The 25,218-nt window shown below is 38.7% G+C and overlaps 1 protein-coding gene across 3 annotated transcripts in view; it reads right to left on the reverse strand.

The window, feature by feature from the left end:
• The window catches only part of LOC147726898 (solute carrier organic anion transporter family member 4C1-like), a 575,548-nt gene that overhangs the window by 357,945 nt on the left and 192,385 nt on the right, over nt 1-25,218 (reverse strand). The window lies entirely within an intron of this gene.

The raw sequence follows: 25,218 nt of genomic DNA on the forward strand, positions 1-25,218 counted from the left end.
TCATTTTACACCGTGTAAGTAGGGGTGTGGAAATTTCCCCTTCCTTTCCATCGACTCTGGTTCATCCCAAAGTTTTCTGACTACTATGGATTCTCCCACATGCTTTTCAAACTCTTCCCTCTTATCTTTCCAACTCATCCCACTGACAGGCAAACATGTTCACTCCAAATAGCGTCTCATACCTTCCCTTCACCAATTCATTTAAATTATTCTGTCCCTATGAAAAAAAAGAGTAAATACACAAGTTCCACAGAGCATAAACTTAACCATCTTAACAAAACTAATCCTACAAAGGAAAAGAAAGCACAAATTACTAATTTGTTAACATTCATGAATTTTTAATAGATGTGCACTTATACACAATTAACAATAATTTAGATGTATTCTTCTTGTTTTCCATCTCTTTTCAATGCTCTGGTCCAATGGTAATTGTACATCTAATATGCTCAATTATATATGAAATTTGTAAAGCTGATCATGTGCTTACTCTCTCTCAAATGACGTTATGCAGTTTTGTTTGTCTAATGGTAGGGGTAATTGTACATAGCGCACACTTGCAACTTGCATACTATGGAGTTCAGTGCTTACACTTTTTATATCAAACAGTTGGAATTAACATTTCAATATTGACAGGATAAAAATGCATACGTAGTATTACAACATAGGGTGAATATCTTAAAATAGCATCTGCACAATTTCAATTTTTCACTCAATTCAATTTTCAATAAACAATCAATTCAACATCGTTACATACAATTATATAGTTAAATAACGGTTGATAGAAAAAAATTGCTTAGTCAAAAACAAATTAGTACGTTCTCATCATCCTCTAGCAAGAGAAGGCTAACATGGAATACATTCCTAAGTGAGCTAGATCGTTTTCCAATATCCGCTCCTAGGCAAAGGTCTAGAAAACCATATCATAATAACTCTGGAATCACTGGCCCCACTTGGCCACATACAAGTTACACCCAGTTTCCTGTGTCTAATTTTTGTCTCTATTTTCAAACTCTGTCCTGTAACACCCAGGTTCAACCCACACTCCTTCCAGATAATATGGCTGTTAAGAAACCTCTTTAGCACTGGGAAAACATTGAACTAATAAACTATGGGACTAGGGAGTCAACTCTACCCAATCAGGATGGGTAGGTCACAAAAATCAGTGTAATTGGAGTCATCGAGGGCTATATTCACCTTAGCTAGCATGCTTAGCTATTGAACCAAGGGTATTTCCCCGGGAACTCCATCTAGGCCACCTTACGACTGATTCAGTTAGGCTCTATAAAATAGGAACTATGCCAGACCCTGTCAGTGGTAAGGCATTCAGGTTATCTTTTTACATTTCTCCCTAGCTTACCATATGCCAAATGCTTTAGACTATGTTTAAGGGTCAGATGTAGTCTCTTACCCTATGTGAATGCGGCTTTAGGATGGACCTTCGCCCCAGGGATTCAGCAGAAGTTTCAATCAATTGCGGTGTCTGCCCACCTTTCTTTTTGCACAAACATGAATCCATCTGGGCGGGGTCTCTTCCATAAGCTGCAGTTGGGTACGAGATCCCAGTCCTTCCTATCTGTCTAACCAAAATGTTGCTTTTGTTCAAATTCCTTTACAAAACATAAGACGAGAGGCATTTGTCAAAACAGAAACAGTTTGTTTAATTGAATGTTACGGCTGGGAGAACAGATACAGGCATGAGGCCCGTTCACGGACAGAATATTGACAACTAAAATATCCCTGTACCACAATATTGAGGTATATATATATCAATGTTAAAAATATCCACATCCTATATTTATTATGGGAAGTACAACAAATTTTGAAAAAATATCAATGCCAGAAAAATAGTTGTACAAAATATTGTTTTTTATATATATTAAAATAATTAGTTTAATAATTGTTTTAAAGTAAATACATATACATATATTAATTATTAAATATGTGTGTTTAACTTTTTTAAATTAAGTTTATTTATTAAAATGTTTATTAAAATGCAATTATTTTTAATTAATGTTTTTATTTAATATAATCAATATTTATTAATATATTATATATATATATATATTTGTGTTGTTATTTTGCATAATTTAGATGCGTAGGATTTTAAGACCTTAGAGTTACCATTTATTTAAACTTTGAATTGAAATGTTATTATTACGAGTAACACAATTTTCATCTTATTATATAGCATTATGCAGTGATATGATTGCTTTTTTAACTGCATATAACCACTCTAAAATGGCCGCCAAAGTAACATTGTCAAAGTTGTCCTTTTTCTGTGTTAATTAATTCACGAGAGAAAAAAAATGTATTTTGCTGTTTTCAAATGCTTTAAATGGCGGCAGCCTCTGTAATCAGGTTGAAACAGGGGAAAAAGGCACGTTCGCCGAAACGTGTCCTGTTTGTGCGTTAATAAACTGAATTTTCTTTGACTGACCACGCGAGTGCAGCCGCTTCCTTCCCTGTGTGTTTTCAGACACCGCAAGAAATGAAGAGGTTAATGATGTGTTTAAATGCAGCCCAATACAGCGCTCTGACAAACTGAATCACTTAAGGCACTGCTGATTATAATGGAAAGGCTTATGGAACGTGAAATCCGTAAATGGTGGGAAGCGACCTCACTGCAGCGTTATTTAGAGGTAAAAAGAGTACTATGCGGATTACGTATCTACACTATCCCTTCCTATGAGAATCCGGACCCTGCGCTTCTCGAAGAGTGGGCAGAGTATACCGCTGAGTCTAGCGCCGGGATGTTAAAGATCATCATTAAGTTTGCTTGAAGCGACAGGGAGAAGTGCCTGAAGGAAATAGCGGATACAGAGGCCATAATCGATGCTAATACCGAAACAGCAGACAAAGCTGATTTACGCGAAAAAATGAAAACCCGTCTGATCGCTTATCAAAAAAAATCAAATTAAGAAAGCATACGAAATTCAATCGTGATGCGAAGGATTATGAACAAGGAAGGATCCTTACCTTTGCATGCAAATACAATGCCCCACGAAAGGTCCTGAGAGGAGAAGCGTCAAGGAACACACAATCGAAGGAAACATCGGAATCAGCTATGAGCACTGACACAGAACAATCAGGGGAGGAAACTACTGATACAACTCTATATCCTTTAAATGGCAGAGGGTGTTTTTTAGAAGACTTTCAACTAATGCGCAATTCTTGACAACAAGCGGGGAGAGGCAGACCCCAGGCTCAACAGAGCCGACAAAGTCGAGCAACAGGAAGACAAGAAGGGGTGGCAGATACAGGACGACAACTAGAAATGGCTACCCAAACACGCAGCCAGAGAGGCGTGCTCAAGTAGAACGATCTGCAGATCTCTCCATTATCTACTGACAAAACACAAGCTAACTAAAGATCAAGAAAGTGTGTTAAAAAAAGGTATGACCTTCTGCCCCTCTAAAAAATTGGAATATACCCACACTCATATTGACTTGTATCTTTTCTCCCGAATATTGAAACTACAAAAATTCTTTAAATTAAGAGGAGAAAATCGACCACCCTCTGAAGCAACATTTAGTGCTCACACTGAACTTTCCACCTTGACTGGCACTGATCTCAGAGCAATGCAACTGATTTCTAGTCAAGAACCAACTGACTCCCAGGACTCTCAATCGAATGTGATGGAACCTATGAGATTTGGCATCAACGAATTTCAAACCTAAGTCTACCTTTACACCAACATCAGCTTACGACGCAATCGATGTATTTGAAGAAGCAGTGAATCAAGATCTCTTGAGAATGAGAAAAACAACAGTGTCTAGCCTACAATATAACCTAACCAGAGGACAACAAGAGGCTCTAAAAGACCTACAGAATAATCACCAGTTAATATTTAAACCATCTGACAAAAGGCGGCAACGTGGTATTGATGACAAGAGAATATTACACGCAGGAGGCGATGAGCTAATTGTCGGATGGTAACTACTATCAAAAAGTTAGCAGAGATGATTATATCAGAGGTATTGATCAATATCATAAATTACTTGTGAAATGGGCAGAAAAAGGCATGATTAATGACAAGGAACATACATTTTTGACTTGCCCTTATCCTGTAACATCTACATTTTACCATTTGCCAAAAATACACAAGGACATCAAACGTCCACCTGGCAGACCTATCGTCTCCTCAATTGACTGCTTAACTGACTCCATGTCCCAGTACATAGATTATTTCCTTGCAGACTTTGTCAGAACTTTGCCTTCCTAAATTCAAGATTCTGCTCACTTTATTAAGAACATTATGGACATACCATGGGAACCGGACATGTGGATGATCACATTAGATATAACCAGCCTGCATACCGTGATTGATCATCAAAAGGGTATGCAGGCAGTCCGGTATTTTCTTAAGGGAAGATCACTTGAATATTCTGAGCACAATGAAATGCTCTTGGAATTTGTTGAATTTGTTCTTTACAACAATATTTTTCTCTTTGATAAACAGCACAACCGGCAAGTGAGGGGGACTGCAATGGGCACCTGTTTCGCCAACAGCTAAGGGAACTTATTCGTGGGCTGGTGGGAGAAGCATGTGGCCTGGGCGGAACCTTTTAATGAACATGTGAATTGTACTGTATTATGGAAAAGGTACATAGACGATCTATTTATCCTCTGGAAGGGTCCCAAATTACAAGCAGAGGCTTATATTGACCAACTTAATAAGAATTCTCTTAACCTCCACTTCAGTGGACAGATGAGTCAGACTATGGTATCCTTTTTAGATCTGCAAGTATTTATTCACGATGGTAGACTTTGCACCAAGCTGTTTAGGAAATCCACAGCGGGTAATTCAACCTTAGAGGCAAGTAGCAGCCATCAGAAATCATTGAAGAATAGCATCCCTGATGGGGAACTACTTTGCCTTAAGAGGATTTGTTCAAATGATATGGATTTTGAACAAGCAGCAACAGATGCTATTGATCGTTTTAAGGTCAGAGGCTACAAGAGTGGGTTACTTAATCAAACTCAAGAAAAAGTAAAGAATATTTCACGCAGCAGCCTTTTGAAAGAAAGCAGACAACCCACAGAATGCGATGTAAAATCGAGTAGATTTATCACCACGTTCTCTGGAGAAGCCGAGGGACTAAGAAAGATATCACTTCGGAACTGGCATATACTCAAGGCAGATCTGGTAATTGGTAAGGACTTACGAGAACAACCACAGATTACTTTCAGACGAAGTAGATCACTGAAAGATCATTTAGTGAAGAGTCATTATCAACCAGTTCCTTTTGTCCCTAGGCTGGATGCTATGACAGGATTTTTTCCCTGCTCAAAATGCAAGGCAGCCAAGAATAGGATAAAGGTTCAAACATTCCAGTTGTCAGGCAAAAATGTCACGAAAAAGATTAATCATTTTCTGACTTGCACCACACCTTTTTGTGTTTACTGTTTAGTATGTCCCTGCATGAAAATTTATGTTGGCAGCACTAAACATCCTACTAAAAAGAGAATTCTAGATCATGCTCGAGCCATCAAGAACAGGGATCCCACATATCCGGTGGCCCGACATTTCTCTGAAATCCAAAATAGTGACCGCTCATTGTTGAAGTTTTATTGTATTGACCACGTTCCAGTGAGCGAACGGGGTGGAAATAGACTACAAAAAATACGCAGACTTGAATCGAGGTACATTATTGATCTGCATACTATTATTCCCTTTGGTCTCAATTCTGAAGAGGAAATTTCAATACATTTGGGCTAATACTGTCATGATTCCTCAGGCCCATAAGGTTGAGTTTTCTCTGTTTGCAGTAACAAATAAGCCTCTGTACCAAGTGGAATTAGGATGGTCATTGACTGAGATGCATGAATGTGCCATGTATTGTTATGTCCATATTTGAATAATCTTTTCATTTTATCTGCATTAATTAGGCACACCATCGGTAAAGTGACTTTGCCCATACAGGGCTCAATTGTGTTGTTATTTTGCATAATTTAGATGCCTAGGACTTTAAGGCCTTAGAGTTACCATTTATTTAAACTTTGAATTGAAATGTTATTATTACGAGTAACACAATTTTCAACTTATTGTATAGCATTATGCAGTGATATGATTGCTTTTTTAACTGCATATAACCACTCTAAAATGGCCGCCAAAGTAATATTGTCAAATGTGTCCTTTTTCTGTGTTAATGAATTCACGAGAGAAAAAAATGTGATTTTGCTGTTTTCAAATGCTTTAAATGGCGGCAGCCTCTGTAATCAGGTTGAAACAGGGGAAAAAGGCACGTTCGCCGAAACGCGTACTGGTTGTGCGTTAATAAACTGAATTTTCTTTGACTGACCACGCGAGTGCGGCCGCTTCCTTCCCTGTGTGGGGGGGGGGGTTCTTGGAGCATATATATATATATATATATATATATATATATATATATATATATATATATATATATATATATATATATATATATATATATATATATATATATATATATATATATATATATATATATATATTACCTGCTGGCGGTCGCCAGTAGGTAGTTATAGTTAGGATTTTTTTCAATGCAAAATCTCAAAATTCTATTGTGAATAACTTTGGCGCCGGTTGACGAATCTCCCTGAAACTTTCCTCAAATTTGCCTCGCGGAGCTCCGGTCCTTCCCTAAAAGTTTGGGGGGGATTCGTCAAGCGGGGGCCGAGATAAAAGGGGGTCCCAAAACGTGTTTTCCCCATGTTAATTTCCATAGGGCGGTCGAACTCACTTTTAGCCCGAACGGCTGAATGGATTTCCACCAAACTTGGCAAAATTGTAGTGACTGGTAGCCCGATGTGCCTTTGCTATGTCTCAAGATATGTGCTCCAGTGGATTTTGAGTAATTTAGGTTAAAAAAAATATATATCTGTAGGCGAGCCCCGGTACGCGCACCGGGCGTGCTACGCTACTTGCGCACAGAAAGCTAATTGGCTCACTCGGTAGGATCGAGACACAAGAGGTGGCAAAAAGAAAAGGGGGAAATGACCATAAGGAGGCAGGGTAGACCCCCCTGACCCCCTAGGTTTGATGTGGGGGCTATAATAGGGTCCCGCGGGGCAAAAAAAAAAAATCGATTTGCGCGGGGGGAGCGCCCGGTACGTGCTCCGGGGAGCGGACCGGGGAGCGTAGCATGGGGAAAACCCAGTTTTACTCACTGTGTCACCTCTACGACCCTTTTTTGCGTCAATACGTCCCTTTTGCATACATTGCACCTGACGTAGGTATAATGTGGCGCAGGGGCTTACAAAGTGGCGCATCTACCTAGATGTGTCGCTTAGTAAATATGACTGAATAAGGTGCATTTTTTACAGCACTGGGGCGTCACAAAAAGTGACGCACTGGTGGCGTTAAAGTGACGCATGGCCTCATAAATGAGGCCTTCAGTCTTCTAGTCATGCGTCATATTAAATATATGACGTATTATGTCGGAAGTACTTACAGATACGTCAGTGTTTCAGACGTATCTGTAAGCGCAAAAGTGATGCATTGCTGGAGTGTGTCACAAAAATGATGCAACTCCAGCAATGCATCCTTTCACATGGGGCCAGGCCCCATGTGAAAGGGCCTGCACGCCTTCTGTCAAACAGGCGTAAGATTTGGACGCAACAGCGTCATAAAAGTGACGCAGTGATATCTCATAGATTTCACTGCGTCACCTCTACGACCCTTTCTTGAATCAATACGTCCCTTTTGCATACATTACACTTGACGTAGGTATAATGTGGCGCAGGGGCTTACAAAGTGACACATCTACCTAGATGCGTCACTTTGTAAATATGACTGAATAAGGTGCATTTTTTACAGCACTGGTGCGTCACAAAAAGTGACGCACCGGTGGCGTTAAAGTGACGCATGACCTCATAAATGAGGCCTTCAGTCTTCTAGTAATGCGTCATATTAAATATATGACATATTATGTCGGAAGTACTTACAGATATGTCAGTATTTCAGACGTATCTGTAAGTGCAAAAGTGATGCATTGCTGGAGTGTGTCACAAAAATGATGCAACTCCAGCAATGCATCTTTTCTTACCCTTCCACACCCCCGTTTCTTTTCAACATTTTCTTTGAATATCCACATTCCCCATGTTCACTCCTTCTCCTTACTTTCCTTCCCAACACTCACCTTCTTTCAGTCCCCCTACTTCACTTCCTTTCTTCTCTCATACCTTTCTGTTCTTTCTTACTCATTTTCGTTTCCATTATCAATGCACTCCACTTCACTTACTCTTTTTCATTTTTTTAAGAATATAGCTCTCTGATGAGAATTGGAGGTAGTTCTGAAAATAACTTTTTTTTCCTTCTTTTTTCTTTTTTTAGAACAGAAACAAAAACAGGGAATGGAAACTGCTCAACAAGAGCAAAAAAAACTAAAATAATTAGGGCTGGGAACGGCAGCGATGGTTCTCCAATGCTCGAACCATGAGCAGGACACTTTGCTCCCCAAAGGTAAGTAGTTGATCGCAGTATCTGCATTTCAGGACACCTTTGTTGAATGCAGGCTGAATGTTTGGAACCAGCTCCTGCGATCGCCCCCTCACAGAAGTAGTTGCTCCTCCGGTGGATGTAGAGGCCCCATCACTGGGAACCTCTTGTGCCAGAGCCCTGACACTTTCCCGGGCAAAATTCTGGGGGTGCCTCCTCTCCACATGGCGAAGCATTGTGGAGTTCCCAAATGAATATTTCTTAGTGGGGTCACCCCGTGACAGGACTGTATGGCAGATCCTGCACCCACTTTTGGAGCATTCACCTTTTTCTGGTAATCAGGTATGGAAAAAAAATTCCAGATGAAATGCTCTTTCACCTTTGGCTGAGGAGGCTCTTCATCAATGAATTCAGGCTCATCTTCACTGCTGGATGGTCTGGCAGCCATGATTAACCAAGCAAGATCGAAGAGAAAAAAGGCAGGTCTTTCAGTCACAAAAGTGAAAGAAGAAGTGAAGGAAATGGGTGGGGATTTCATTCTTTGTGAAAAAAACTTATAGCAACCAATGAAAAGTGTTATTTTAAGGTCACATGACTTGACAAGCTGACGCTGCGCGCACCGGAGCACTTCTGGGGGCGCATACGCGGCGCGAACATAGGCGCTTCCGGGGGCGCTTACGCGGCGCGCCGAAGTGACGTTTTGATAGTTTCACGGAAATGCAAAAATATTTTCATTTCCTTATTCAAAAAAACTGCTTTTATATGTATGGTACTAAATGTCTTGCATTATTATTTACTTTTCATTCATATATTTTTACACGAACGCAAGTAGCGCTCTGGGTGCGCTCTCCGGAGAGCTTACCGGTGCGCGGACCCAGAGCGCCCCAAGAAAAACTAGTAAAAAAAATTTAAAATATTATTATAAAAAAAGATAATACTAATTAATACTCACACAAAACAGCAAATAAAAAAAAAATCGTAGGTTACAAACTCGATATAGAAAGGAATTAGCATTTAAAAAAACTATGAAATTCACTGAAAAAACCATAGGTTTCACACCAGTTATAGTTAGGAATTAGCATTTAAAAAACCTATTAAACTCACTGAAAAAACCATAGGTTTCACACCAGTTATAGTTACCTGGAAATTTTACTGACATGAAACCATTGAAATTCCCACGTTATAGTTAGTTGGACTCACTATAACTTGCGCGCCTGCAATGCACTGCTGATGATGTCACATATTACATCACTCATGACATGGTCAGTGACATCACTCATGGCAGTTTATGATTTACAGTTTATTCATGTACCAATGTGTACCATCATTTCTTCGACACTATTCATGCCCCAAGGTGTTTTTGTGTGGAGGTGGATGATATACCTCGACTCCAATCTACGCAGTTTCTTAAGTCTGTCCCCCCCTCTGATGTTATCGGGGACTGAGTCCAACCCATAGCACAGTAACTGATTACGGTCACTCTGGTGTTTCTGTGCAAAGTGTCTTGCGACAGGGTAGGCTTGGTCCACCTTGTCAATCGCTCTCATGTGTTCTAGTATCCTGATTTTAAATGGATGTACTGTGCTGCCGATGTACTGGAGCCCGCACGGACACACTAGACAATACACAACATACGGTGTGCTACAAGTGATAAACTTGCTGATTTTTTTCACCATACCGGTGTCCTGAATTGTGTATGTGAGAGCTCTTTTGCTATTGCTGCAAGCTTTGCACTTATGACACGGGAAGAAACCTCTCATGCTTTTTGAAGTATTTGTTTTAGGGGGTATTTTCTCCAGGTGGCTACGTACCAATTGGTCATGGATAGATCTTGCCTTCTTAAATGTGACTAGGGGAAAATTCGGGACATCATCACCTATTACATTATCCGCCTTAAGGATATGCCAATTTTTTCTCAGCATTTGTTTCAGATGGTTAGCTTCCGCTGAGTATGGGGTGATTAGTCTAAATTTGCCTGCTTCAGTTTTTTTGTCTTTCCTCTCGTCCAACAGGCTCTCCCTGGTCATAGCTTTCACTTTGCAAAGTGTTTTATTCAATGAAACGAAATGGGGTTGTACCCTCTAATGACAAATCTGGCAATACTTTCAGTGGCTGCCTTGTCAAAATCACAATCACGCGTGCAATTTCTTCTTAGTCTTAACAGCTCCCAGTAGGGGATACTTTGCACTAGTTTTGGTGGATGGATTTACTTTAAAACAATTATTAACCTAATAATTATAATATATTTTATACTTTTAAAATTATATAAAAACATATACCAATAACAAAAAATCTATTAAAAACAATTTATTATAAATTAAGACATTAAACTATTTAAAAATCTTCAAACTTAATTTCCCACTCGAGTCAGTGCAACAGTAGGGAAAGTGCTGGATAGCGGAGGGGTAAAAATTACTATTCCCACTCCAGTGTGGTCAACAGTAGGGAAAGTGCTGGATAGCGGAGGGGTAAAAATTACTATTCCCACTCCAGTGAGGGCAACAGTAGGGAGAGTGTTGGCTAGCGGATGGGCCAACACTTAATATTCCCACTCTAATCAGTGCATCAATAGGAAACATGTTGGATTATGGAGCAGTAAAATCTATATTTCTCACTCCTGTCAGTTTAAAATTAAAAACAAGCAAAATAAAAATATTTTCAAAAAAGTATATGAAACAAATATATAAATTTGTTAAAAATGTAAATAAAATATATTAATTGTTAAAAAATAAAAAAAATAAAAAATATATTATGTTAAATATTTCTATTTTGAAATTAGATATTTTCAGAAACATTAGGTATTACATAAATGTAGTCTATTTACTTCCTACCCTATAACACCACACAACTCACAACCCACATCGAAAATAAAAAATGTATTGCATAATTAACTTAATTAATTATCAATTAAACAAATAATATTCATTAAAAACAAATTAGAACACATACAAATGAATTACTATTGCCACTCCAGTGTGTGCAACAGTAGGGAGAGTGTCAGATAGTGGTGGGATAAAATGTACTATTCCCACTCCGGTGAGTGCAACTGTAGGGAAAGTATTAGGTAGCGGAGGGGTAAAAATGAATATTCACACTCAAGTGAGTGCAACAGTAGGGAAAGTGTTGGATAGCGGAGGGGCAAAAACTAATATTTCCACTCCAGTGAGTGCAACAGTGAAAGTGTTGTGTAGCAGAGGAACACAATTTACTATTTTCACTCCAGTCAGTTCAAAATTAAAAACTAACAAAGTAAATAACATCAGCAAAATAAAAACATTTTTAAAAAAGTAAATAAAAAAATATATATGTTAAAAAATTAAAATAAAATATATTTAATACATTTATTGGTCGATTCCGATTCGGGAAACAAATCCGTACGACGATTCGTATTCTTAGACGTTTGCGTACGAATCGCACAAATCCGTCTGAATCACATAGTACCATCCGTAGGAAAAGAATACGTATGAATGTGTGCGAACCGTACGAAAAGCAAGGGAAAATCCGTACGATATAGGTCCCTCACGGTGAACCGTACGAATCGTAAACATGCTGTACGACCTGACAAGTACGATCCAGACCGGGGAACGGAAACGCAATTCATACGGAAAACGGCGAAGGGTCTTTCCGTCCAGCGCCGTGGACCCCCCAGCCATCCTAATATGGCAGGGGTCATTCAGTCGTGGATGGCGGGCTGATCGCCTCTGCCGGGCCAGCGGTGGCTACCGCCGGCCCAGTGGGGGCGATCGGCCCGCCATCCAAACAGACCCCTAAGTGTTTAACAACTAATTAAAAGTAAGCAAAAATACTGTCCATCCTTCACCTCTATAAACTCAAACCCCACACAGAAAAAAATTATTAAACAATTACACTAATTAATTATCAATGTATTATTAATATTACTTATCAACTAATCATTAGTTAATTAAAAAAAATTCTACCCTTTACTCCTAGAAACCCCACAACCCACAACTAAAATTAATTACACAAATTACATATTTAATTGTCAATTAAGTAAATATTATTAACTAATTATCAATAATAATAAATTACTTCCCACCCTTTCCACTATAATACACACAACCTGCACTTAAAATCACCCCAAAAAATTAAAAACACAATTAACATTAGAAAACCTCCATTAAAAAACGATATATAACAAAATATATTCATTACTGTATTATAATTAAATTACTTCCCACCATATTCCCCTATAAACTCACAACCCGCTACAGAACTAAACAATGCAAAACTTAATTAAAATAAAATTAATGGCTTCAAAAAAATGTACACATTGATTAAAAAACATAAACAATAAAAGATAACATATTTAAAATGTATACTAAAATATCTAAAACTAATTAACAAATCTATATTTTCAACAACTTTATTTTTCAAATGATATTAAGGATATCTATATTTATAAATTGATATTTCTTACCTGAAAGTCGATATTCGTGACCACGATATTCTTCCTGTCAATAATTCTGTCTCACAATTTTTAAAACTCAATATTAGTTTAAGTTGGCATTTCCAACTCAATATTTTGACTAAACAACCATGAGGCTAGGGACTGTCTCAATTTACAACCTGTAGATGTTCTCCTTTCATACAAAACGCAACAGGTTATAAAAGTCTCTGGAGCACCATATATGGTTCGGAATGTTGGTTGCCACCTTTGGAGTCATAAATGAATGGTCAAATGGTTACTATAGGTGGGTCTTGACCTCGCATGGACACTGGGTGGCCAGTAGATAACATCTCCAGATGTCTGTCATGGTAAGCATGTGGCCACTACGTGTGCTAGTTTCTGACTGGTTATGTGTTCCTAACTTATGTGTCATGTGACTTTTTATGTTATTTTTAGAAACATGCGTACCCCCTCTTGGGAAATCTGGGGCAATCTCTCCTGACCATTGACAGGATGACAGGATGATCACTATGTTATTGAGGTGAGGTGCTTGTTCAAGTATATCCCATGGCGAGGCGCCCTCACTCTACTTTCCTCCCAAGTCCATGGAAGAGTCCCTATGAGTCACTGAGTGTCTTAAGGCTGGCTCTCCCACCAATCCTTGCCCGCCCCGGCTTTTGGCGTAAGTGGCTCATGCTATTAATCCAGTGACCAATGAAGTCTTAAATGCATTGCTAGTATCTGAAAGGGTACCTCTAAATGGAAACACGCCAAAATCCTCCTACTACTTAAAAAGCTGCTTCCCACCACAAAGTCCTGGCCAACTATCAACCTATCTTTCTTCTCCCTGTTTTCTTAAAAGTGCTAGAAAAACATGTGCATTCACTCATCTCAGGTTACCTTAAAAGTAACAATCTGCTGCATTCCAGTCCATCAGGATTTAGAGCAAATTGTAGCACAGAAACAGCCTTACTCAAGATTTCATTAATGACAAGCTTGATTTTGGGGGCAAGGCCATCGTGATTAGGTTGGATCTTTCTGCCGCTTTTGATACTGTCCCTCAAAAAAGACTATAGGATTGGCTATAACATAGTGGGATTAGCGGTCTGGCTCTCAAGTGGCTGACATCCTTCTTAGACAATAGAAGCCAAAAAGTATGGATCCCCTTTTGCATCTACTATATAGAACTTGAAGATGAGTGTTCCTCAAGGTACGGCACCAAGCTCCACGCTATTCAATGCTTATCTGGCTTCCCTACTAATTCTTGCTGAAACATGTGGAGCCAAAGTGATATTGTATGCTAGCAATATTCTCAGGGGGCTGAATTTAAGAACAAAATCATTAAAACTTGCCTGTCTAAGGTTTTCAACTGGCTGGCCATCAACCAACTAAAATGCAATCCAGAAAAATCCAAGATTGCCTTTTTTGGCAAAACTCCATCAGAAATCTGGAGATCGTAGTGTGCTTAGGATGCCGCTTCTCCTGTCACTTTTCAGAGCTCAGTAAAATGTCTAGGGATCAAAATTGACTGAGCTCTGTCCCTGCAACCCCAAGACACTGGTGGGCACCTACGTACCCTGAAACAATTTCTAGATCTTCTTTCAGTCGATACTAGGAAAACAGTAATCCAGGCCCTGATTACATCCAGATTTGATTATAGAAATGTTTTGTATCTAGGACTGCCTGAATATCTCTTGAGACACTTGCAAGTTGTTCGAAATGCGGTGGCCAGACTAATTCTCAATCTCACCCCTAGAACCCATTTGTCACACATTTATATTCACTACACTGGAAAGAGGATTTATTTTAAGACACTGGTACTAGTGCATAAAGCTCTGCACGGAAATGGCCCAGTATACCTTAAGAGAAAGCTTTCTACGTATGCCCCTCTTAGGACACTACAGTCAACTTTTGGCCACCTAGCCACCATCCCAAAAATCCACCGGACCAGAATTGGCGGAAGATTATTTTAGTATCTCGGTGCTAAAGCCTTGAATCAACTCCCGCTGGCACTTTGTGCCATTCGGACCTTTCAATTTTCAGAAAGAAGCTGAAAACATGGCCATTTAGCAAGTGAGGTAATTCGTCTAGCTTCCAATGTTAACTTTCCCCATTGCTGGGACACTCGGAGTAGGCGTGCGCTTTACAAATGCGTTTACATTAATTCATTCATTGCAATGTTGCTGTGCCTATCTGCGGGATTTATCAAGAGTTTCCTTCCCTAGTGTTTGCCTGCTAGCTGCGCACTGTCCCTCTGTGACTTATCAATCAGTAATCTCAGGCCTAGGTCTCAGGGCCTGCTTGACTACATATTTGTGAGTCGAGGTTGATGTGGAGTTCAGAATGGGCGATTCTATTAATAAGGACACAACTTCATTTTTATTGATGAGCATATTGATTCCATATTAGCATTAATATTAACCTGTTATGTTTAAAAAGGGGTGAAAGGAGGGCCATTGGTAGTAGGGGTAGTGTCAAATATGGCAGAAGACAGAAGGTAGCGGAGTGACATCTTTTAGTCAACTTTTTGAGTTGCCAATTTATGCAGCACACTTTGTGAAGGGCAAACAATTAGTTCGGAGGAAGTGAAATAAAGGAGGAAATTGGGGAAAGTAGTAGAGAGAGACCACCCCCTTTATTCGAAACAGTAAATCTGGTAAAAAAAAGAAGCCAGGGTTGCTTCTAAAATGACCCCATCAGTTCAGGGAAGGGATGATTCTAAGCCTAGGATACTGCTGTAGCTATTTCTTAAACATCAATCTATGATGAAGATGCATCTTTCTGCTGGATGTCCCCTAAATCTATCCAGGCTTTTAAGGATTTTCCTAAACATAAAAAAATTAAAGTACGTTTCATCAAAGGACTTGGTATTGGTGGGCTTCATGACCAACACAGGTGTGGAGCTAAGGTGTGCACTGGTTGCCTTTGAGGAGGTGAAAAGATTAGTTAAAACCCCAGCTCCTGCTTTAGTAGCAAAAGTCATCTACTTATACAGTGGTGCTGAGGTAGAGCAGGAGAGTTCTATTCAGCAACCGGAGGAAGGGGATTGTCCCTGGAAAGCTCAATTTTTAGCCAAACACAGTGGGTTAAAATGCAATCAGGTAGTCTCAGCTAGGTCCTTGGGCGCAGGACAGAGACCAGGTGACAGAAGGAGCTGGTGGGAATGAGATGGGTCACAAGAAAGAATAGTGACATTACATTTAAAAATGATAGTGACCAAACTAGAGGTAACCAAGACATGCCTCACCATCTACATGCAATTAGACACCCCGCAGTCCCAGAAGGGATGATGGCCTGAGCTGTCAGTGATATAGTTCTTGGGGAGCAAAGAGTCTCTTTTCCAAAGTCATGCAGGGTCTCCATGCTTCATCACTGAATGATAGAAGAGCTGATTGAATTGCCTGGTAGGAGGCAGGGCATCTACTGCCAGGACGTTTCTGGATATGGAACATTCATGGGTTTTAATCTTTCATGAAAGGGGGGCGTCGCTTGTGTGCCGGAGCGTCATGGCGGACCCGGTGTGTGCTCAGCATCAGCCCGGGATTTCACTATCATTAAAACACCTCATCAGACCAATACTCTGTCTTCAAGCAGCGGGCATGGATTCAGGAGGATGTGATGAATCTCCAAGCAGCTTTCTATGTGACCCGCATCAGTTTTGAGCCCATAGGCTGTGGCGGCGATCCTACTTCAGTGAGACCGCTATTTTATATTGCGGCACTCGAGTTCTCCTTGATCTGCCCGTTTGTTTCACGTCCTTGGAGGAGACACACATCTGAGGCTCTTGCACCAATTAACACCACTCAGTCTGCAAAATGCTTGTCCCGGTTTAGGGATGAACTCCTTTCTAGTGAGAAACTTTTAAGTGCTCTACAGCAAATACAATTATTTACTTGCAAACCACACATCACAGAAACGAAAGCAAGATTGTGGCAAGATTGTGTCAGAGCACTAATGAACAGTGATTGATGTGGTGGCACACAACAAAAGGAGCCTGACTGCAGGGTCATCATCAAAGGAAACAACAACACTTAGTGCTCTCGCCATTTTCTAATGTGGTGCTCACACTCTTCTTTTTCTGCCTGTTTTATATATAGACGACTGGGCTTAAATAATGTCTCTTTTGTTTTCTTCTCCTGGAATAACATTTGGACACTGACTGTCTTACAAATGTGCTTTCTTTTTGTGGCATTGGAATAATTATTTTTGTCTCCTCAGTATGTAACTGCTGGGATAGTTAATATGATATTTGACGTCCTTGTGTTACTATTGCTTAATAGTCATATTATAATGTGTGACATGTTGTGCTCTATGATATTATAAACTCCTCTTCAAATATAAGACATACTTTTTCTTCACTATATCTTTTTGAGACATAGTCATCCAACACTATACATCATAAGTAGATGTTTTCAGCATTCAACAATGGTTAGCCACCTTCATACTGCTAGATCTTCTTCCTTTGGTACAAAACCGAAAAAGCATAAAAATTACCCGTCTTCTCCTAATCTCTCTTCACAAAATTCAGTTCTGGACTCTATATTAGATGAAGTAATTGGCCTTCAATCTTTCATGTCCACTACTAATGAAAAGTTAAAACAGATTGAAGAGAGATGGATCGTTAACAGTGAGTAAGCGACCTACAAGTTGCTTCTTCAAAGATTCCAATATAAGAACAAGAAAACCACAGGTTAAAAATTCACACGGAGGATCTTGAAAATCGAATTGTAGAAATAATCTGCTACTTTATGGACTTCCGGAGAATATTGAAGGTCCTGATATGGTTTAATTTCTACAGAAGCTTCTTCCTGAACTTTCAGATCTTCAGTCATCTTCATCTCCCCTTAACATACAAAGAGCGCATTGTCTTGGTTGTCTAAATCCTACTTCAAACAACCCACGTGGAATTATAATACTTTTCTTGGAATTCATCGAGCTCATGCATGTCCTGAAAGCAGTAAGGCTTAAACGTCGTCTCATTTGGTCAGGCCATAATATCTTCATATCTCAAGATGTTTCCAACGCAACAAATGCTCGATGTAAAGAATTTCTTGCCCTACGTCCCCAGATGAGACAGCTCAATATTCAACATGGAATTCTTCATCCGTGCCTATGTAAAATTACACATGAAGGACGGTCACGTTCATTTGATGATCCTGACAAACTTAAACTTTTTCTACATAATATTTCCTCTCGTGGAATGGATACCAGTATTTGACTGTTCTTATAGTACAAGATTGTTGATATGGTTCTAAAAGTTTTACTTTGGTAAAATGTTATGATTAGTTGTTGTTGTCTTCTTACTTATGAGGTTCTCATTTCATCTGTTTTTTATCACCGTTGTCCGTGTCTTCGACGTCACTATGCTCCTCTCAATTAGGACATTCCTTTCTTTACAGATCTGGATTCTACTCCTTAATCTGTTTATTTTTTCTTTCCTTGATTTGTTTTCTTTTTTTTTCTTCCTTCTGTCTCTTCCTCCTTTTCTCTCCTTCTTATCCCTCTATACCTGTCGATTCTTTTCCTTTTTGGTTTTGCTGTATGTTCATTGTTTTATTTCTTGTAATGTTTGTTCTTCATCACATAATAAATGATGTCATTCTTTTTCTCTTTGTTGGTCTTGCAGTTTCATGTTCCTGTTTCCTCATGTACTCCCTAATCCAACACCTTATTAACATTGTCTTGTGTAATGTTGGTAGTCTAGGTCATCTTGTCAAAAGGTACTGTCTTATTTAGCTAAACTCAACGCCCAAGTTGCTTTTTTGCGGGAAACCAATTGCTATGATGAAGAATCACTTAAACTCAAACGCCATTGGGTTAATCAAATCTGCTACTGATCGTCATGGTGGGGTTGCTATATTATTTCACAAAACTATTAATGCCCAAATATTATCATCAGAATGTGATTCCAATGGTCGTTGGGCACTAGTGGACACTCTTATCAATAAAATGCAAATAACATTTTTCAATATTTATAGGCCGGTTAAACCAGATCGTGAATTTTGGCATTCCATTAAAATGAAATTATTATCTATATCTAACCCAAATATAGTGGTTGGCGGTGATTTTAAAAACTGGTTGGACCCCTTCTCTGACAGAAAATCTAAATGTAAAGTCAAGCCAGATAAAACCCACAAATCATTTCAGTCTGCCATTTCCACTCGACCTCTATTTGATATATGGAAAACATGCAAACCTGATGCCTCTGAATTAGCTTTATTTTCTTCTGTACACCATACAATGTCCCGTATTGATTATATTTTAATCTCTAAATCATTACTAACTTGCCTCCAATCATCTGAAATTGTTCTACTTTTATTTCTGACCATGCTCGTGGTTCTACCTCTATTGATATGTCCCTCACTAAACCCAAACTAGGTCGCTGGAGATTTAACAATCACCTCTTATCAGATCGCACTTTTATATCAGAAGGGACCTCTTTCATAAATGAATTTTTTGTGCTTAACAATTCTTTAGATACCTCAATACACAATATTTAGGAACATTTAAAAGCATCTTTTAGAGCCTTTTCTATTGCATATTCTGTCAAGTAAATAAAACTATTACATGCTAAATATAAAGATACCCTATTCCAAATTAAAAATTTGGATCATAATATTTTTTGTTCATATCCTTCTCATCACTACAAGAGTTAATTAAAGTGAAATCTACCCTAAACAAAATTGCCACCATGGATGCCTGTAACATCCTTCAAAAGATTAAATCTAAATTTCACGGAGGCCAGAACAAAGCAGGGAATATGTTAGCTAATTATTTAAAAGTTAAATCAGAACGTAATAATATCGGCCCTAACCATTCAGAAACGACTAACAGACAGACTCCTTTCATCTGACTTTGACATTACAGAAACATTTCAATCATATTATAATCTCTTATATACAGAAAATACTTATCCCGCTGAAGAAGACTTTACATCTTTCTTCCAAGACATTCCTAAACCTAAAACTCTCCCTGATATCTTTCTACAACTGGAGGAGGATATTTATCTTCAAGAAATATCCGATGCTTTCAAATCCCTGAAAAAATCTAAGGCTCCAAGTCCTGCTGGCTTTATAGCTGAATTATTCTTAACCTTTTCCTCAATTTTTGCCCTTAAATTATTAGAACTTTTTAATTCATTCTAAACCAATTCGAAAGACTGTGGTTCTTTTTTGGAAGCCCTCATTATTGTTATACCCAAACCTGACAAAGTCTCCTCTTTTTGCAAAAAACGTTGCCCCATATCTCTAATGAACTATGATTGTAAAATGTTTGCAAAGACTTTAGCATCACGTTTGGAGAAAGTTATTCCTCTCCTAATTAACCTAGACCATGCTGAAATTGTTAAAGGATGATTGGCCTCCGATAATGCCAGAATGTTTTCTAATATCCTATCCCTTGGAGGAAAATATCCCTTCCCCTCAGCTGCCCTATCTTTGGATGCTGAAAAAGCTTTTGACCAATTAAATTGGGAATTCATGATACATGCTTTTAAATGGTTTGGTTTTGGCCCAAAGTTTACTTCATATGTCAAATTGTTATATACTGCTCCTAAAGCATGTGTTTTTGTTAACGTTCTCTTATCCCCATATTTTCGCCTGCAAAGAGTTACGCGCCAGGGATGCCCCCTTTCCCCATCACTTTTATGCTTAGAATCCTTCCTTGAACGTATTAGAAACAAGCCCTTTATCACTGGTTTTAAATTGAAATCTCACCAAATTAAACTTTCTGCATATGCAGATGATAAACTTATCTATATGTCTAATCCTATCTCCTCATTACCACCTTTTTTTACAAGAAATGTCATTATTTTCTAAAGTCTCAGGTTATAAACAAAATTTCTCCAAGACTGAGATTTTACCTTTGAATTCATTATGTTATTAGCATATGTTTGATTCAACAAATTTTACATGGTGCTCTCAAAAAATGAAATATTTAGGAACATGGTTCTCCTCTAACATTCATCAAACGTTGTCCTGCACTTTTACTGCACTAAAACTTAAAATTACCAATGTATTGTCTTCTTGGTCCGCAATATTTTTGTCATGGTGGGCAGACTTGATACCATTAAAATGATGATTGTTCCCCAGATATTATTCATAATTTCAATGTTACCATTCAAAATACCCAACTATTATTTTACACAGATCAATTCTATATGTACTAAATTTTTAAGGAATAATAAGCGTGCACAAATTGCCCTATTTAAATTGATTCATCCTAAAACTGAAGGTGGTGTTCAATTTCCTGATTTTAGATTATATCATAATACTTTTTTAATTTGTCAATTCTATGCTATGTCTAAAGATTATCAAGATTTATCTAGGCCATCTTGGGTTACTGTTGAATGTTCATTGTTTAATGATTTTTCGATACAGGATGTTGTATTTATGACCAATTGTACTTTTATCTCTAAATACCCAATTTTGAAATATTCTCAACACCTTTTCTATACACTTTTTTTAAGGGCTCTGATAAATATCAATCTTTCCTAGCCTCCTCAATATGTTTTATTAAATACATTAAATTTCGTCACAAATCATTTTACTACAAACATTGGAGAGAAAAGGGCATTTTTTATGTCAATCAACTGATTGTTAATAATTAGATTTTGCCCTTTCATCAATTGCAGGAGAAATGTAATCTCCCTGATTCATGTATTCAGCAATAGCGCACTCTAATTCCAGCTCTCCAGAACTGTTTACAAAAATTGAGCCCCCATTAGGATGACAGGTGGACTTTGTCCGACCGCCATCCCATCGCAAAAAGCCATAAGGTCGGGGGTCCCGTTGGGGCCATTAGGATGTGCCTGCCACAGTGGCGGGTGCATCCAGCATTCCTACCATTGTGTTGAGCGGTGCACTCTGCACTGCCCATCACAATGGCAGGAAGGCATGCTGTGCACTTCCATGCACAACATGGCAGGCACCGCGCGGTGCCTGCCATGTTGTCCATGGAATTGCTGGGGGGTACCATAGGTACCCCCATGTGCACCCCCCACCCCCTGGAGTCCTTGGGGGCCTGCAACGGGCCCCAAAAGCAGACTCCGCACGCCTTTCCTTGGCAGCATTGCCGCCACGGAAAGGCATTGCAAAGTGCCCATCCAAATATGGCTGGTGGTGTCTGATAGACACCACCACCACACAGAACTCTTTTCCGCCTGGTCGCAAGGCGACCGGGTGGAAAAGCGGCGGATGATCTTTCCGTCCACCGCAGACCCCCCCAGCCATACTAATATGGCGGGGGTCATTCCGGCACAGATGGTGGGCGGATTGCCCCTGCCAGGCAGTGACTACTGCCGCCCTGGCAGGGGCGATCCGCCCACCATCCTAATGGGCCCCTTTATATCTAACCCAGTACCAATTTCATTCACCCCTGATGAACCCCTGTACCAAATTTCTAATGACACAATTCCAAGTGCTTCCTTTATATATATCTGTTCCTACTTGCACACGGAATAAATCTCATATTGAGTTAGAATGGGAGGAGGACATATCTCAAACACTTTCTATTCCTCAATGGGATAAATTGCGGTGAAAACTTTTCAAGACTTCCAAGACTGCAAATATCACACAATTCCTATATTTTATTTTTAATAGAGTTGTCAGTACACCCCTTCTCCTTCATAAATTCAATCAATCCATCTCTCCATCCTGTTGGTCTTGTTCTACTGCTGAAGGATATTTAATACATTTAATTTACTATTGTCCTAAAGTTTTTGCGTTTTGGAAAGTTGTTTAGTCAAAATGTTTTTCAATCTTTTCATATGATGTTCAATTTAACATCCATAATGTAGTTTTAGGTCCTCTGTCTCCTGACTTTGCCCAAATTGTTTCTAAATCTATTTTATTTGATTTGTTTTTTGCTGTTGCTTTTAAGGTTATACTAATATGCTGGAAAGACAATTCTAAATTATCCTTTTTAGCTTGATGGAATTTAATATGTGATGAACATAGAATTGCTTTGGTATCCCATTCATCTATCCATCTAAAGATTTATTCTGATCAACTATGGCTACCGTTTACCACGTATCTGTCTTCACACTCATCTTCCTTGTAATTTCCTCTCTTATTTTTAGTTTCTTCTTTTCCTTTTCTTTTCTATACTTCCTTTCTTTACCATATCTTTCTCTTTCTTTTTTTTGTTTCACTCTTTCTTCTTTTTATAATAAAACTCACTAATGTTATTATTCTCTTATCTATTTATATTAGAACACAGCATTTTACTATAAAGTTCAGTTCTACAATTGTTCTTAGGTGTATTATTGCATTATTGTATAATTTTTGTTGTATATTTACTCTTCTGAACGCAATATTATATTTGTATTTCTGTGTTCTTTCTTTTAAATAAAAATTATTTAACAAAAAAAAATCTTTCATAAAAATTGGAAACTACAGAGAGGACATGAGTAATTACCTTGGACTGGCTGTTAGAATGCCCTGTAGTTTAGGGTTATGTCCCCATAGCGCAAAAAGCTAAGGCTTCAACCAGAGAAAGAGCTGAAGGTGAATTACAAATCCCAGTATCTCTCCACTGTTCGAGGAAAGTAACTCAGTTACAAACTGCTTGTGAATGGGTACTTGACTGCTTAATTGACCTGTTTAGCAATGGTACATAGTTTAAACAAATGGTTTGTCTAAACATATATTTTCCGCCAGCCTGCTCCATACCTGAAAGGGAACTGTTGAATTTAGTTAATGATGTGCAGAGATCGTCATTGTATTATCGTGATGTTTTCTTTATTGTAGGGGAAACTTTAATGCAATGTGTTTGATGATTCCTTGAAGGATCAGCTGTCGGCATTAAATATTCCCTACTGTATTTTTTCGGCAAATACCATTGAAGGGGATGTGCAGGTACTGCCTTGCTTAGTCCAGCAGAACTTGATTAATATTAATTTGCAGTGTTATGGCAATATTTTGCTGTCAGAACCTTTGAATATTGTAATAGGTGTAGGCACATTGATTACATGTTTGTGCCAATACACAAGTTCCATCAGGTAAAAAAGGTTCAGAGTTCTTGATTTATGGCCTAGTGACCACAATGCACTGAGCCTTAGTTTAAAGATCCCTTTGCATCTCATGTAAATGCAGGTTTGCCTCCTGAGGTCATTTACTACTGAAGAATTTAGGTGTTAATTACTGAAAACTTTAGGCTCTTACTTCAGTTGAATTTGAGCTCCTAGATATGGAAGTAGAAGATGATGGAATTGGTTGATACAACAGACTGATCAAGCAATTATTAGCCATTTTAAACAGTCAAAGGTTGGTTCAAAGGCAGATTTTGGTAACAGAGAAAAGGGGAACGACTAATCCAACGATGATTGTCAGGAAGGAAGGAAGAACTGTGAAAAAGCATTGTTGATGCTTTAATAAAACTCCAAATCATGCAAGTGTAAGGGAAGTAATGGAAGCTTTGAAAATAGCATATCATAACTTATGCGCCTACAAAAATAGGAAAACTAATATTAGCAACTGTTGTAGGAAAGAATAGTAAGCAATTCTGAAAACAGGTGCATTGGGTTACTTCTATTTCACCATCCTCTCTTGAGGCACAGGTAAGTGAGGATGACTGGTATACTTTTATCTTTTTCCTCTCTAAACATGAACAGCTCAGAAAATGTGTTGATGACCTTAGATATCTCCCAATCTGATGCAGAGACTATCGCAAAATCAGCAGTGGTGCTGTCTGAAATTAGTTGTAATTTAAAATCGTATAGGGCTGGTGGTCCAGATGGTCTCCTCCCTGTTATCTTTAAAAAGGAACCCAGGAAGTGTAGCCTAATCCTGAGTGGGTTCTTCAAGTAGGTAACATCTAAGGTTATCCATATTCATGGAAGGAAGCCATTGTGAAACCTATTCATAAAAAAGGCAAAACTGACTTCAAAGGTATTTGCCCAAACCCTTTTAAAGCACTTTTCCTGCCCGGGTTTCTAACACTGGGTTGATTCCTGTAGAGCAGGGAGGATATAGGCCAAAATACTCAACAACGGACTGATGTTTCACTCTGTGGATTGTTGCAAGAAGGTCAATGGCGTTGGTATTTGGTATTTGCTGCTGCTTCTTTGACTTGGCGGCATTCAATTAGGTGGACAGAGGTACAATATGGTGCAAGTTCCAACAGTGGAACATACATGAGGCCCTGTGTGCTCTCCTGGTAGTAATAACTGGGAATAGGTTGATCAAGACAGGGCAGGTATCCTGTCCGGTAAATAAAATAATGCAAATATTGTCAAAAAAATTATGTTAATTCATACTTGTGTTAACAGTTTGTTTAATGAAATATATAGAAAAGGTGCCTCTTGTTTATGGAAGGAAATGCCATTATGTTGAATTATTAGTTCGAGGGGGCCATTGAGTGTAAATTCTTAGGGGCAGATTTATGAGGCCCT

Source organism: Lissotriton vulgaris, chromosome 3_1, assembly GCF_964263255.1.
Source record: "Lissotriton vulgaris chromosome 3_1, aLisVul1.2, whole genome shotgun sequence".
Taxonomy (NCBI): Eukaryota; Metazoa; Chordata; class Amphibia; order Caudata; family Salamandridae; genus Lissotriton; species Lissotriton vulgaris.